Source organism: Etheostoma cragini, chromosome 22, assembly GCF_013103735.1.
Source record: "Etheostoma cragini isolate CJK2018 chromosome 22, CSU_Ecrag_1.0, whole genome shotgun sequence".
NCBI lineage: Eukaryota > Metazoa > Chordata > Actinopteri > Perciformes > Percidae > Etheostoma > Etheostoma cragini.
In genome coordinates, this window is record NC_048428.1 from 8,082,967 (window position 1) to 8,096,093 (window position 13,127).

The 13,127-nt window shown below is 39.7% G+C and overlaps 1 long non-coding RNA gene across 1 annotated transcript; it reads right to left on the bottom strand.

Annotated features, from left to right (window-relative positions):
* Positions 1 to 2,518: 2,518 nt before the first annotated feature.
* Positions 2,519 to 9,996, bottom strand: LOC117937714. Its single transcript, XR_004655222.1, has 3 exons — positions 9,809 to 9,996; positions 6,089 to 6,090; positions 2,519 to 2,530 (listed from the first exon to the last, which is right to left on the bottom strand). It is a non-coding gene; the product is annotated as an uncharacterized LOC117937714 (long non-coding RNA).
* Between the last annotated feature and the right edge of the window lie 3,131 nt (positions 9,997 to 13,127).

Consider the following 13,127-nt stretch of genomic DNA (forward strand, 5'->3'; position numbering starts at 1 on the left):
TTACAATTTGGTTAGATTTAGGCACAAAAAAACTTTGTTGAATTTAGGAAAAGATTGTGTTTTGGGTTTAAATCTTACTTTACCTCGCGTCCGGTTACAGACATGATGCAGTATGCCACATAGCTCTGTTTTTTCAGTAAAACTGAGAAAACATGTCTTTACTTTTTTTTTTTCAAATTGGAAACGAACCAATGTATGTTTGACTCATTTACAGCCCAAAACCTAGTAAGTAACTAAGTACGCTCCTAAAGCATCTTCATTAAAATTGGAGCAGCACAAACACTTATTAGAGCATTTTGGAACATACTTAGCTGAATTAGGACAGTACCTGATGAGGAACTAATGACTTCCACAAATACACAAGCACAGGCAAAAAGAGGCCAAATGACAAACAATCTAAGACCTACTGAATCAATCATGATGTGAGCAAGTTCTTAGAATTATGTTGCTCACATGCCAACTTGTGGTGGCAACTTTATTAGTTCCACACACTCAGTCTACTAGATATACATTTTGTGTTAATAATCAACATAATCCCCAAAGTGGCTGATTAGTAAACCCTTGCTTGTGCAGCCTCTCTGTATCTGTAACACAGCTTGAGGCAGGACTGCTGACAGATGACTTCACACAGTGCCCAATAATAAACATAGGACACAGGAGGGAACATGAGACCCAGCTTGACTTCTAGTCTTTATAGTAATCCATCATTGCAGTGCTGACTGGCTAACTTTTGGGGACCCATGTGGACGACATATAATCCAGTAGAGAAAGAGTAAAGAGAGCGTCTGGCCCAGTCACGAATGTGTTATGCCCCCCTATTGACACTGAGCATTGTTTCCCACTGTCTCTGCTGGCTTGTCGGAGACCAGAAAGGATAAACAGAGCACTGAGCTTGGCACAAAGTTTGTCCTCCTCCTTAATGAAGTGCAACCTCCCGGGCCCAAACATCATTCATCATACTCCAGCCAATGTGTTACTGTGTCAGCGTCTATACCAAATGTCTGTCCATATCTGCTTCTCTGTGCTTGTGTTTTCGTTTTCTATCCTACAGACACCCAAATAGAGCCTGACTGACTGGAACGGAGAAGACCAAACAAATATGCCAGTTTGACCAATCAGTTGTTTCGGCTGTTGCTTTGTTTGGCACAAAACTCATACATCTAATTTCCTGTCCATTAGATGGCAATCGTGACTCTAATTTATATCCAATTTTCATGTGGAATTCCACCATTTCACTATGCAGGCTAAGTTTCCATTGTTGATTTATGTAGCCTTATGACAACTTCACACTTATTCATATAGGATTTAGCTTTTTTCCAGATATTGCAGCTGTGTCATAATATTGACATGATAAATTGTAAGCTTGTGTTTAGTCTATGCTGAGATGTATGTTTCAGTGTAATGTTTTCCCCCCCATCACAGTATGAGTTATAAATGTCTACAGTAAAAGTCACATATGGATTTGTGAGTCCTAGAGATCGGGGTCAAGGCTCAGAATTTGTTTCATGCTTCAAAACTGTAAAATGATGACAGAAATTTAAATAAAATCAGAGTGAAATAATTAAAAAGAGGATTGCCTGATCAAAGGAATTATTGGATGTAATGTGTCTTATTGCGTGAGGATAAAGAGCAAAAGGAAATTATGCTTGGAGATAATTCTGAAAAACTCAGATCTGGCTTTGGATGTGTAATATCTTCCATATGGTGACTGTCCTGTTTTACAGCTGTAGCATTACAAAAAAAATTGAGCATATCCAGACATGGCTGTGTTGAGTATAACATATGAGGGCCAGTATGGCTGCTTTTTTTCTTATGTTTGCATTGACTCAAATTCTGTGTCAGTTCCATTATACTTACAAATCCATGTATGACGTTCCTCAGATTCTTTAGACTACAAATTATTATCAGTGGTTGCAAAATGATTTAGTGCAACAGATTTGAAAATTTGAGCCGGGTCTCCTGACCGTTTATGAAATGAACACGTGTTGAGATACATTTTATGTCTGAAAAACGAAAGAAGGTTATCCTAACACAAAGTACTATGTATGTGGTTGAGGTAGTGGATGATGAATGTATTTCCCCTAAACAACTCAGGTTTGATTCATGTCTTTTACACTTTTGCCTAACATACTTTTAGTTCGATTACAGACCACACTGACTGGCTGCGGTTGGCAGTGAGTAAAGTCCTTTACATTACGGCAAATACTTGCCTCTGATTGGCTTGACATTTTTGTTTCTACATTGTGCATAAGAACACCTCAAATAAAACTGTTACCTGCAGCTTTTACTAAATGTTAAAGTGCTCACTCTATGCTTTTTGGTTTGTCCCTTAACTGTATTGTGTTATAGGTATCTTTTTTGTGCACGTTCTAGGTTTACAAAGTATAAAAGCCCAAAGTCCCCCCCCAAAGGTATTTGACATCTTCCAGAGAAAACGCTGTTCACAAAATGCTCCAAACAGCTATCTTGTAGTCCAGCCTTTACTTCAGAGACAAACACTAATCACTTTGTAACATTTTATGATGTTCGTCTACCTGCAAGGCACGCCCTCATACTCTGCTTCTGACTGGCTAGTAGTCCTTACCTAGCTACTGCGCATGTGCGACTCCCAACAAAGACGGAACAGAGGTGTGATACGTCACTAACTAAAGCTAAAACCGAGAGGTCAACACACAGGGCAAAAAGAGGAGCTGCAGTAATGTGCAAATACATGTTTTTTTTATTTTTTATTAAACCACATAAACCTGTTCTGCTACAACCTCTAAATACAATTATGAACCTGAAAATGAGCATAATATGGGCACTTTAAATGGACATGATTTATATAGGGTTTTAATCCAAAGCGCTTAACATTTTATCTCAATTGCCCATTCACACACTTAAATACACACTCACACACACTCACACAGTATGGTGAACGAGCTGCCGTGCAAGTCATTAAGGCTCAGGCTATTGCTCAAGGACCAATATGTTATGACTTAAAAGCTGCATTTACAGGAATAGCACCTTCATTTAAACAATACATCTAAATACAATGTAAGTGAAAGGGATCGTTTCAGGAAGGAGGTTTAACAAACTCTGAGTCTAACCCCGGATCTCTGAGTTGATTTACCCTGAGATGGAAAACTCTGAGTTTTTGGTTCCAGAACAGCTGATTCAAGTTGGTTCAATCAACTCTGAGTAGGTTGACTCAGTTTAGCGTGTGCACCACCGCAATCGAGTTGAATGGGTCACATTATTCATTATTTCAAAAATAAGAAGAACATTTTATTTTTGATTCAATGCTGGGTTGCAGTTTTACAGGGCTTTTTCAATGTAAAATAAAGCCACACTAGAGCCCGTTTACTGCGCTCCATGGCTGCAACACACAACAAGCGGCTGGCTGCTTACATAAACCTGTTGTGGTCTGCTGATTCCCCCCCATCCTGTGTGTGTGTGTTTCTCCCTTTCCTCTGTGTGTCTGTCTGTCTTGTCTGTCTTTGGGGGCGTGTCTAGAGGAACTAGGTCAAGAGGCGTGGCCACTCATCTCTGCTCCATCACCTGCACAGCTGATTCCCATCTCATCTTTCACCTCTACAGCATTTATACCCGGGGTGACCACCTCTTTAGTCCCAGATTATTACATACACCTTTGCGGTAACTAGGCTCTGTAGTTTGTAGTTTTGTCTCGTGTTGATCTTTTTGGATTCCTTGTTAAACCTTGCTCTCTGTGCAGATTCCACTGTTCCTATTTATGGCTGAGCTGCTGTTCATTCCCACTCCCACCTGCCCCCTGCTTTGCCCGGATTTCACAGTGAATCGACCGTTGCTTCAGTTTTTGCCCTTGCTGGATATACATCTACGAATGTTAAAACAACCTGAACTTCTTTTGGACTCCTGTGTTGTATCTCTGAGTGAAGCGATGATCGGATCGAAAATCAAAACAATTCTACTGTAATCGTAATTTTTGACGTGATTCCATGTAGGAATCGGTTCTAGATGCCCAGCCATTGTGATCTGAGGACAGATATGATTATGTAGGCTACATCTCTGATAGACTAGGAAGAAAAACGATACCGCTCAAACAGATGGGAATTAAAATACATCTATATTCGGGGCCTTAATATCATCTGCCGACGTATTTACTCCCTGCGAAGTAATAGAGCTTCTTCATCAACGTGAGTGTTGACAAAAGGAAATGACACTTTCTGAACAAAACTGTTTTACAGTCTGCCTAACGTGGTTAATAAACCAAGTTATTCTTGCAGATAACAAGCTGCGCTAAAATGCCCTTGACACAGACTGACTGACTGACTGAGGAAATGATAGAGCACTATGTCAGAGGCAGGAGACAAGGAGAAGACAACCTGCTCCTGACCAGGTTAAACTACCTCTCTTTCTTAAACGGGCTGGAGTAACCACTCTCATTCCGGTTTGATTTACCTCCCCTTCTGAAATAAAACCCAGAGTTTCCCTCATCTCAGGGTTAACAAACTCAGAGTTTTAACTGAACCGGCTTTCTGAAAGGTAGCCCTTGTCCTCTAATTCCATTAATTATCAAAGTCATAAACTTTTGTGTTGACAAGATGTAATTGACTCTTTATCCTAGATTTCTACAGGACTAACTAGTCTTCAATGTGTGCTGCTTTGTTCTGCTTCTTTGTTGATTAAAATTCAAGGCAACATCTTCAATAAGTACGGTCCACCTCAGACAGCCCACCGCTTCACAGACAGAAGATAAGAAACTATCATAACGCCAGGTAACATAAGGAGAAATAGGTCACATTAGGGATATCAACCTCTGCTAGGCTGTAGGTGTGTGTGTGTGTGTGTGTGTGTGTGTGTGTGTGTGTGTGTGTGTGTGTGTGTGTGTGTGTGTGTGTGTGTGTGTGTGTGCATGCTCTCAGCAGTTTCCACAGATAACGATGCCCTATCTCTACTCCATTTAGTGCCGCCATGCCTCTGTCTGGGTTACACCGACTTCTTCCTCGGGGGAAATAAGGATACGTCTCTCAGTTTCCCAGCAGGCCCAACATTTGGGAGCTGCTCTCATCCAGCAGAGATGAATTCATCCCAAACTCATCTCCTCCCTCACACAGATTAATTTGGCAGACATGGGCGAGGCAGGTGGAGAGTGTTGAGCAGCATCTGCGTGTGTGGATGAGATTGATGTGGATACTTTGCTTATGTATATCTCACTTCTGTACCGCTGAAGGTCCGGGTGATGGAAAACGGAATGAGATGTCAGCCTATTGTTATTTTGTTGATATCCCTGTGTTATTATTAGTCTGAAGCAGTGGTGGAATGTAACTAAGTACATTTACTCAAGCACTGCACTTAAGTACCAATTTGAGGTACTACCACTTTCTACTCCACTCTATTTCAGTGAGAAATATTGTACTCCACTACATTCATCTGACAGCTTTACTAGTTACTTTACAAATTAAGATTTTTGCACACAAAGCACATGTAGTTTATAAAATACAATGTTTTATTATATTATATCTATTAAACTACCCAACAATATAACGGCCTACAAGTCCAGCTGAACTGATTAGCTGAATAAACACAGAACTGTTTGGATCGTTTCTTTCTCGGGTTTTTCTGCATTGAGTGCTTTTACTTTGAATACTTTAAGCAGATTTTTCTGATGACACTTACATGCTTTTACTTCAGTAACATTTTCAATGCAGGACTTTTAAAAGTATTTTTACAGTGTGGTATTAGTACGTTTTACTTAAGTAAAGGATCTGAACACTTCTTCCACCTCCCACTGTTCAGAAGGACAGTTTAGACCTGGGATTCAAAAGTACAGTAATTTATATACAACTATAGAAGGTGATAACTATGAAGGCCATGCAGATTAGATGTAGATCAATTGTTTTTAAGTTGAATCAGCTTACAATGTTTTACAGTACGGCTGTTGTCTTTACGTATTTTTTAAAGATTATTTTTTGACATTTTTAGGTCTTTATTGCTGATAGGACAACTTGGACTTGAAAGAGGACTGAGTCTCTGCATGTGGGCGCACGCCCTACAAGGTGTGCCAGGTGCTTGCGTTTTGGTATTTTTATCAATGGGGAGTAAAATATAAAATAAGAATGATAACAACTATAATAGCGAAACTAGTTCAGCCTTCAGGATACCGGCTCAGATAAAAAATAAAACCCTACGGTTGCACACACAATCCGCCTTTATCATCTACACCAGCAAACACTCATTCAGTGCTGAGGCTTCCTCCAGATAGAAGTCAGATACTTCACTGCCTTCCTGGTGTTGGGTGGAACATTAATGGCTATAGGGTTTGTGGGAAGGCTCGAGGTAATTGGAATTACACTTCCTGTCTTTGAAATTACAAAAAGAATAGTTATTGAAAAAGCATTTAAGATATAGTAAATAAACAAAACAAAAAAACAGTGAAAACTCTGAGTGAGTGGAATCAAAAAGTGTTGAACTTTGAATATAATCCAAAAGTGATTCAAACTAAGTCAACAAGCCACCTAAACCATCGTAACTACGTTACTGAAACAGGAGAGTCAGAGCAGCTTATCAACTGTCAGACTCATAAAATTTAAGGAGTCCATGAATAATGAAATATGCTTTCCAAACTTATTCTGACTGTGACATGATTCAACCCCTAAATACAATAGAAATCTTGTATATTGTTAAGTGCCATATGCTACAAAAAGGAGTGTCTCCAGTGGATACTTGGTAAACAATTTAAAATGAGGAAGTGGCAATAACATTAAATAAATTGTTTTTCTAATTAATTCCCTTTGTCTGCAGTGCTTGTTTTATCCCAGACTAATGACTGCTCATGGAAACAGTATCGTATATGAAATGCAATATTCACCGCATAATTGTAGATGCAAATGTGTGTGTGCTAAGCTTAAAACCTCATTAAAAACATTACAAGTCCTAACCGTGCTGCCAACTTGTTGGTCTACAGTGTGTGGCAGAGGTTAATAACCACTGTGGAATCTGATAGTTTTCCAAGGCTGATGGGAATCTGTGTGTGTGTGTGTGTGTGTGTGTGTGTGTGTAAAGAGGAAGAACATGTCACTGGCTCTGGGTCTTTTATTATGTCTGAGCGTTGGTTGTTCCCTTCCTTACTGTGGTTTTTGCAACAGTGAACCAAAACAGAAAACTTTGTTACATTATTGTACTCCCGGGTTTAAATGGGAAAACTGGGCACCAACGGCTACCCGTGTTTACTTTTCCGACTTAGATTGTTTGACTGCTAAAATATCAGTATCTGCATTAAGACACGGTCACACCAGAAAGTGGAAGAACAAAATCCATCCATGCGTCTTTCCAAATTGTTTTTACTATGACATTGTTTCCAAAGGGGCTGGCAGCAGCTCAGTCCGTAGGTTGAAGCTTGTACAAGTCCACATGCAGACCAAAGTATGGTGGTGGACTGGTAGCTGGAGAGGTGCCAGGTCACGTCATGGGCACTTCCAATGAGCTCTTGAGCATGGCACCAAACCCCCAACTGCTCAGGGTGCCCTTCCACAGGCAGCCCCCTCACTCTGACATCTCTCCATTAGTGCATGTAAAGGTACTGAGCATGTGTGTGTGTAATTAAGGCCTGTGTGTAATGTGTGTAATAACGCAAGTGTAAATTGTAATTTCCCCTTGTGGGACTAATAAAAGATACATTATTGTTATAAAATTCACAATGCCATAGTTTCTAGAAGCTTGGTGACATCATTTGGGGTGTAAGGATACACTAGGGTTACCTGATGGACAATATCCAAGCCGTCATTGTGATGCCACACCCCGACCCTGTCAGACACACGCTAATCCTAGTGGATGAGAAACTGACAGCTGCGTCGGTCTCAAACTAGCAACTAGCTTTAACAAGACACTTGCGTAGGGCTTTGCGCTATGCTGCACTTTAAGTGGAACCTACGTGCCACCTATTTGTAGTGATAGTCTCTCTCTCTCCCTGTCAGTATAGTAGCTCGCTCTACCTGACCTAGTAACCTTTCAGCATGCGGTACAGTCATGCTCTGCGTCTCGGCTTGGACACAGCGGTCTCCAGGAAGAGAGAAAAGGCAATAACGTGGAACACTGTAACACTTTGCTTTATCCCCTCATCGCGACTAACTTTTTAGATACTACTGTGTGCGTGCACCAATAAGTCGGATGGTAATCTTATTTGGGAGTTATGAATAAACAGTAGGCTAATTCACAAGGGTGCTACTTTATTATCTATTCAGTGCAAATATATACCTTGGAATGTAGTGTAACCGCAGTAATAATGGTATATTAGGTTATTACTGTGGCTCTGTTAAAGGAAACCGTTCCACTGTACTGTTGTTACGCAGATCACACGGACATCTGATTGAGTCTAGACTTAACGTCACCGTAGTTAAGAGGAAGTAGGTCAAGTTAATTAACTGCCCCTACCAGCGGCAGCTTGTAATACTGTCTTACTTACAGAGGGCATTTAAATGTATGGCTGATCGTTACTATGTTCATTGTTAGCCCATAGTAGTAGAACAACCTATATAATATTATAATAAAACATTTCATTTACATCCCCACTACTCATCAACCACAACATTTTTTTAGATTTATTTTTATTTTGGAATTCTATTTATTTTCTCTGTACTGGGCCATTTGTTACCCAGTGCCATTTTTCTCAAAGGATTGAATATAACTGTATTCAATGAAGCGATTTTATTGAAGTGGAAACAAATTCTCAGAGCTCTCCCATAACCTTCATTTCATACTTCGACAGAGGTTAAATATACGTAAAAGGAGCAACACAGCTAATAAGCTCCTCTCGGGGTCCTCAAAGATCAGCACTTCAAGTCCAATAATAAGTGGAACAATGTTCACGAAAGTTGAACTCAATGCAAATGGGGTTTAATACCGTTGTGACCAGCAGTTACCTCCCAGTTTTTAGGCAGCAGGGGAAGCCTTTATGCTGAAGATCATGCAGCCAGGTATCCCAACTGCAACAGCACTGCCAGTGTCAGCTGCCACCGGTGAGTCATTCATGAAAGGTTCCCTAATCAATGACAGATTTGCTATTAAATCCTTTCGCTGTAAAAGTGGATGCATTAACATGTTTGTACAACAGTCATTAAAAAGCTAAGGAAAAGCCTGGTAAATGCTGATTCTTTTTTTTTTTTAAGCAAAAATGAAAAGTTAGTAATGAATGAATTCCCCATTGCCTTTTCCAGAACGGCTTTATGAAACACTGAATATCTATTGAATAACCCACAGCGTTAGGTAAGGCTGCTTCTACTGCTGAGAAACAAATTGGCCCTCTGTGTGAGTCCTTTGTACCTTTAGGTGGCTGTTGTTGTCTTTAGCCCAGTGTGGACAGGATTAGTTATACAGCAGGTGGTGTGGTAATGTTGTTGCTACTGGAGCAAGTCTATAAATCAAGCCAAAATGGCCTCATCAGTTTCCTTCCCTCTCAAAAATGTTGTATTAAGAGCCAGGTTATTATAGTTTTGGATTTTTCATTAGTTTTTATTTTGTTTTGACTTTTTCTTTTCAAATTCAGTTTGGTTTTAATTCGTTTTTAAAGCGTTATTAGTTTTTAATTTTTGAAAATGCTTAGTTTTAATTTAGTTTTTATTAGTTTTAGTATTGGTATTGGTCTGTTTTTGGAATATGGGTAATTCGTCAGGGGCAAGATTCTAAAAAGGTCAGAAAAAGCATTATGTGACAACGTAACATTTTAGAAATTTGTATTCACAGTGTATTCAACAATAACACCAGTAGCCTACATACAATGTACATATGATGAGCACAAATATGGAAACAGTCTACACAAGATGCGCATTAAGTGCAAAATGGGTTGGACGTGTTCCAGGAAAAAACCTTAATAGCCAACAGACTAAAGAAGAAATACTGTACATGAACATGTGTTTTAATTTTGGTTCGAGTAAAGTGGCAACGTTTTTGAAGTCAATCGACTCACACAGTTGTGTAGACATCCCAGTACCTATACACATATTAACCCACGCTTCCTCCCGGTTATGGTGTTCCTGCGTATTTCCCCGGCCTTGTACCCATTCACCCTCGCCCTGTACCAGGGTTAGCTACTGTTTCGGGGGCTTTGCTTTCTCCTTTACCTTGTAGATATAGGTTAAGGTTAACCCCCTTGTGTGCGTTTCTCAAATCTACTTTCAAATTTGTGGCATTTTTCCTTTTAATAATTGTCCATATGTTTTAGCGCTTTACACTGCAAGGCACTTGCATGTATCTGACACAGTCCTAATCAAATAGGTCTCGGTCGCTTTCTTCCAACTTTTGGTACCGCCGTGATGCCAGGCGAGGGGCGCGGAGTTGTGATCAATTTGACATGGAATATTGGAATTTCTGGGTTCCAAATTTAATTTCACCATTATTTGAATTTTAAACACGATCATGATTTTGACTTCCCATGATCAAATTTGCATGATCAAAAGATTTTTTTTTTAAATGCGCCATTTCATAGAACGCTCCGTTTTTTTTTGCATGGCGCATCTACCGCTTCGTAAACCTTTGTCTGATCATGTGCCAGTCAGTTGTTCCCTGCATCACGCAGCTTAGTTTCAAGATGTAGACAGTCACAGAGGACAGAGTAACGCGGTGCTAGTTAGCTTCAGTTAGCTCACAGGCTCTAGGGCACAAGTCATATTTTTCCTCTAGGACGCACCGGTGCTAATGTCCTCGCATCCGCTGCAGTGCTGTTTATAAGGATATGGTTTAATTTTGCGTTAAATTACCCATTTCTTCTGTAAAGCCGTGCCTGTGTTGGATCTATCCTCTACTCTCTCTCCTCTTACTCTCCGCGCCCGGCCACACAGAAGAAGTTATATATATATATATATATATATATATATATATATATATATATATATATATATATATATATATACACACACTGTATATATAATCGTGATCACAATATTGATCAAAATAATCGTAATTATCATTTTGGCCATATTCGTATTCATATTAGTTCCAAGTCTGAAACTATATATGACTACGGCATAGACTGTTTATAACAGGTCTATGGTCGGAAATGTCAACTCTGAAGGATATAATGTTATTTTGTCTATAAATGACATCGACAAAGATGAAAACTAAGGACATTTACTGATAATTTTATCTTTTTTAGTTAGTTTTGCCAACAGACATTACAGTTTTAGTTAGTTATTGTTTTTCAAAACAATTTTTATTTTTATTTCAGTTCACGAGAATGTTTTTTTCCCAACCCCCATTTGTTCAGGCCTGTATTCTCTACAGCTCTCTTCTCCTCCATGCCACTGCTCAGGAGCCTGACATTGACATGACAACCTCCCATTTTCTCAATGGTCTGCCCGACCTCCTGAGGCTCTATCACTTTCTCCTGCTAGATCGCCATCTCCTTCTCTGCGCCTGACCCTACATCAGGATTCTGTTGAGTCTTTCAGTCCTCTGCGTGGTCTTATCTACCCCTGCGGACCCTGCGGCAAGCACACAATAAAAGAGGTTAATTGTGTTAAACACTCTTGGTTTCTTGTTGCTCAAACTGTGTAATTTTAACACAAAATGTTAAATTTAACCCTATGGAGTTCACTTCAAGATTAATTGTAGGTAACATTCTAGTGCCAAACATGCTGTAATATCTTAAGATATGAAGGATATGCAAATTTGTGTTTAGGTCAATAACTATGGAGAGAACAAGATTGTAACCCCTGTTAAACCTACATTGGCCATGACACGAATGCCAATTTAATGGTTATCTAGTAGGAGGATGTGACAGTAACAACAGGACGAAGCAATCACCACTGGTCTATTAACAGCGTTAAATTAAATGTATATTTAAATATGGTGAAACTAATTCACGTGTACTATGTAAATAGATAAATACGGTCAGAAATGTTTCAGTCTGACACTGATAAAAATTCTGCTTATTATTGTGTAGTGCTATCTTTGAACTAGAAAGTAGCTTTTTAGGCTATTTTTTATGCTAAATTGGTGGCTCTCTGCTGTAAGGCGCACATGCCCCTATATTGATGAGGACTGGCGGGTTTAATCAGCTGTCCTACACACAGAGTATGCCAGACAGACATAAAATATTTCAGAGTCTCCCAGATGGGTGAACTGGGACTCAGTTGCCTGCTTGTTGGTTAACGGTTAATGATCGGTATTGGTCAGAAAAAAAAAAAATCTAAATTAACATTTAAGCATCTGCTGATACCATTGCTTGGTTTCTCCTAACTTTTAAATCTGTATACCTCCATGCATGGAACTGATTGGGACCATTAGCATCCCTGAGCACGCTGCATGTTGTTGTCAATTTCTTAATCCAGCCATGCCGAGACTTCACCCAACAGACACTGAAGAGCACAGCTGATAACTGGTAGTGAAAGTACAAATAGAAAACCAGAGTATCATTCTGTCTTATTCAACTCTTTCAACCACACACCCATGTAATGCCACTACGCTGCTACAGTTTTTAAGCAGGTTTTTTAGGACAGTTTCCATTAATCTTCGCCATATGCTGCACAACTGTCACAAAAATAAAGCCGCCTCTCAAACCAATTACATCTCGGCGCGGGGAAGAAAACACACGGGCGCAGCGACTCGATTAGATGGATGACAAAATGAAACAACGGAAAGGAAACAAATTACAGCGTGTCAGCGGCGGCGTCAAAAACACCCAAAGGGACGAAGGTGGAGCCGCCTCCCGCAGCTCGGCTTGCCTCCCAAGCTCAGCTTCCCCCCCCCCCCCCCATCATATTTCTCACAGCTGTTTCTCTCCCAGTGATGAGTCAAGGGAATCAGTCATTGGCAAAAACAAACAAACACATTTATTGTAAAGCTGCACATTATCGTGTCTCATTTTTAACATGTCATGTAAACTTTTTCTGTGAATGAAGAACTAAGCAATGACCGTTGCAGAATTGATTATTGTTGATCATTATGTCCATATTAGGAAAATAAGTATCGCACACCCTGTTTTTTTGCAAGTTCTCCCACTTAGAAATCATGGAGGGGTCTGAAAATGTCATCTTAGGTGCATGTCCACTGTGAGAGACATAATCTAAAAAAAAATCCAGAAATCACAATGTAGGATTTTTTAACTATTTATTTGTATGATACAGCTGCAAAAAAGGTTGCATAATTTTTTTTTTTATTTGACCGAAAGA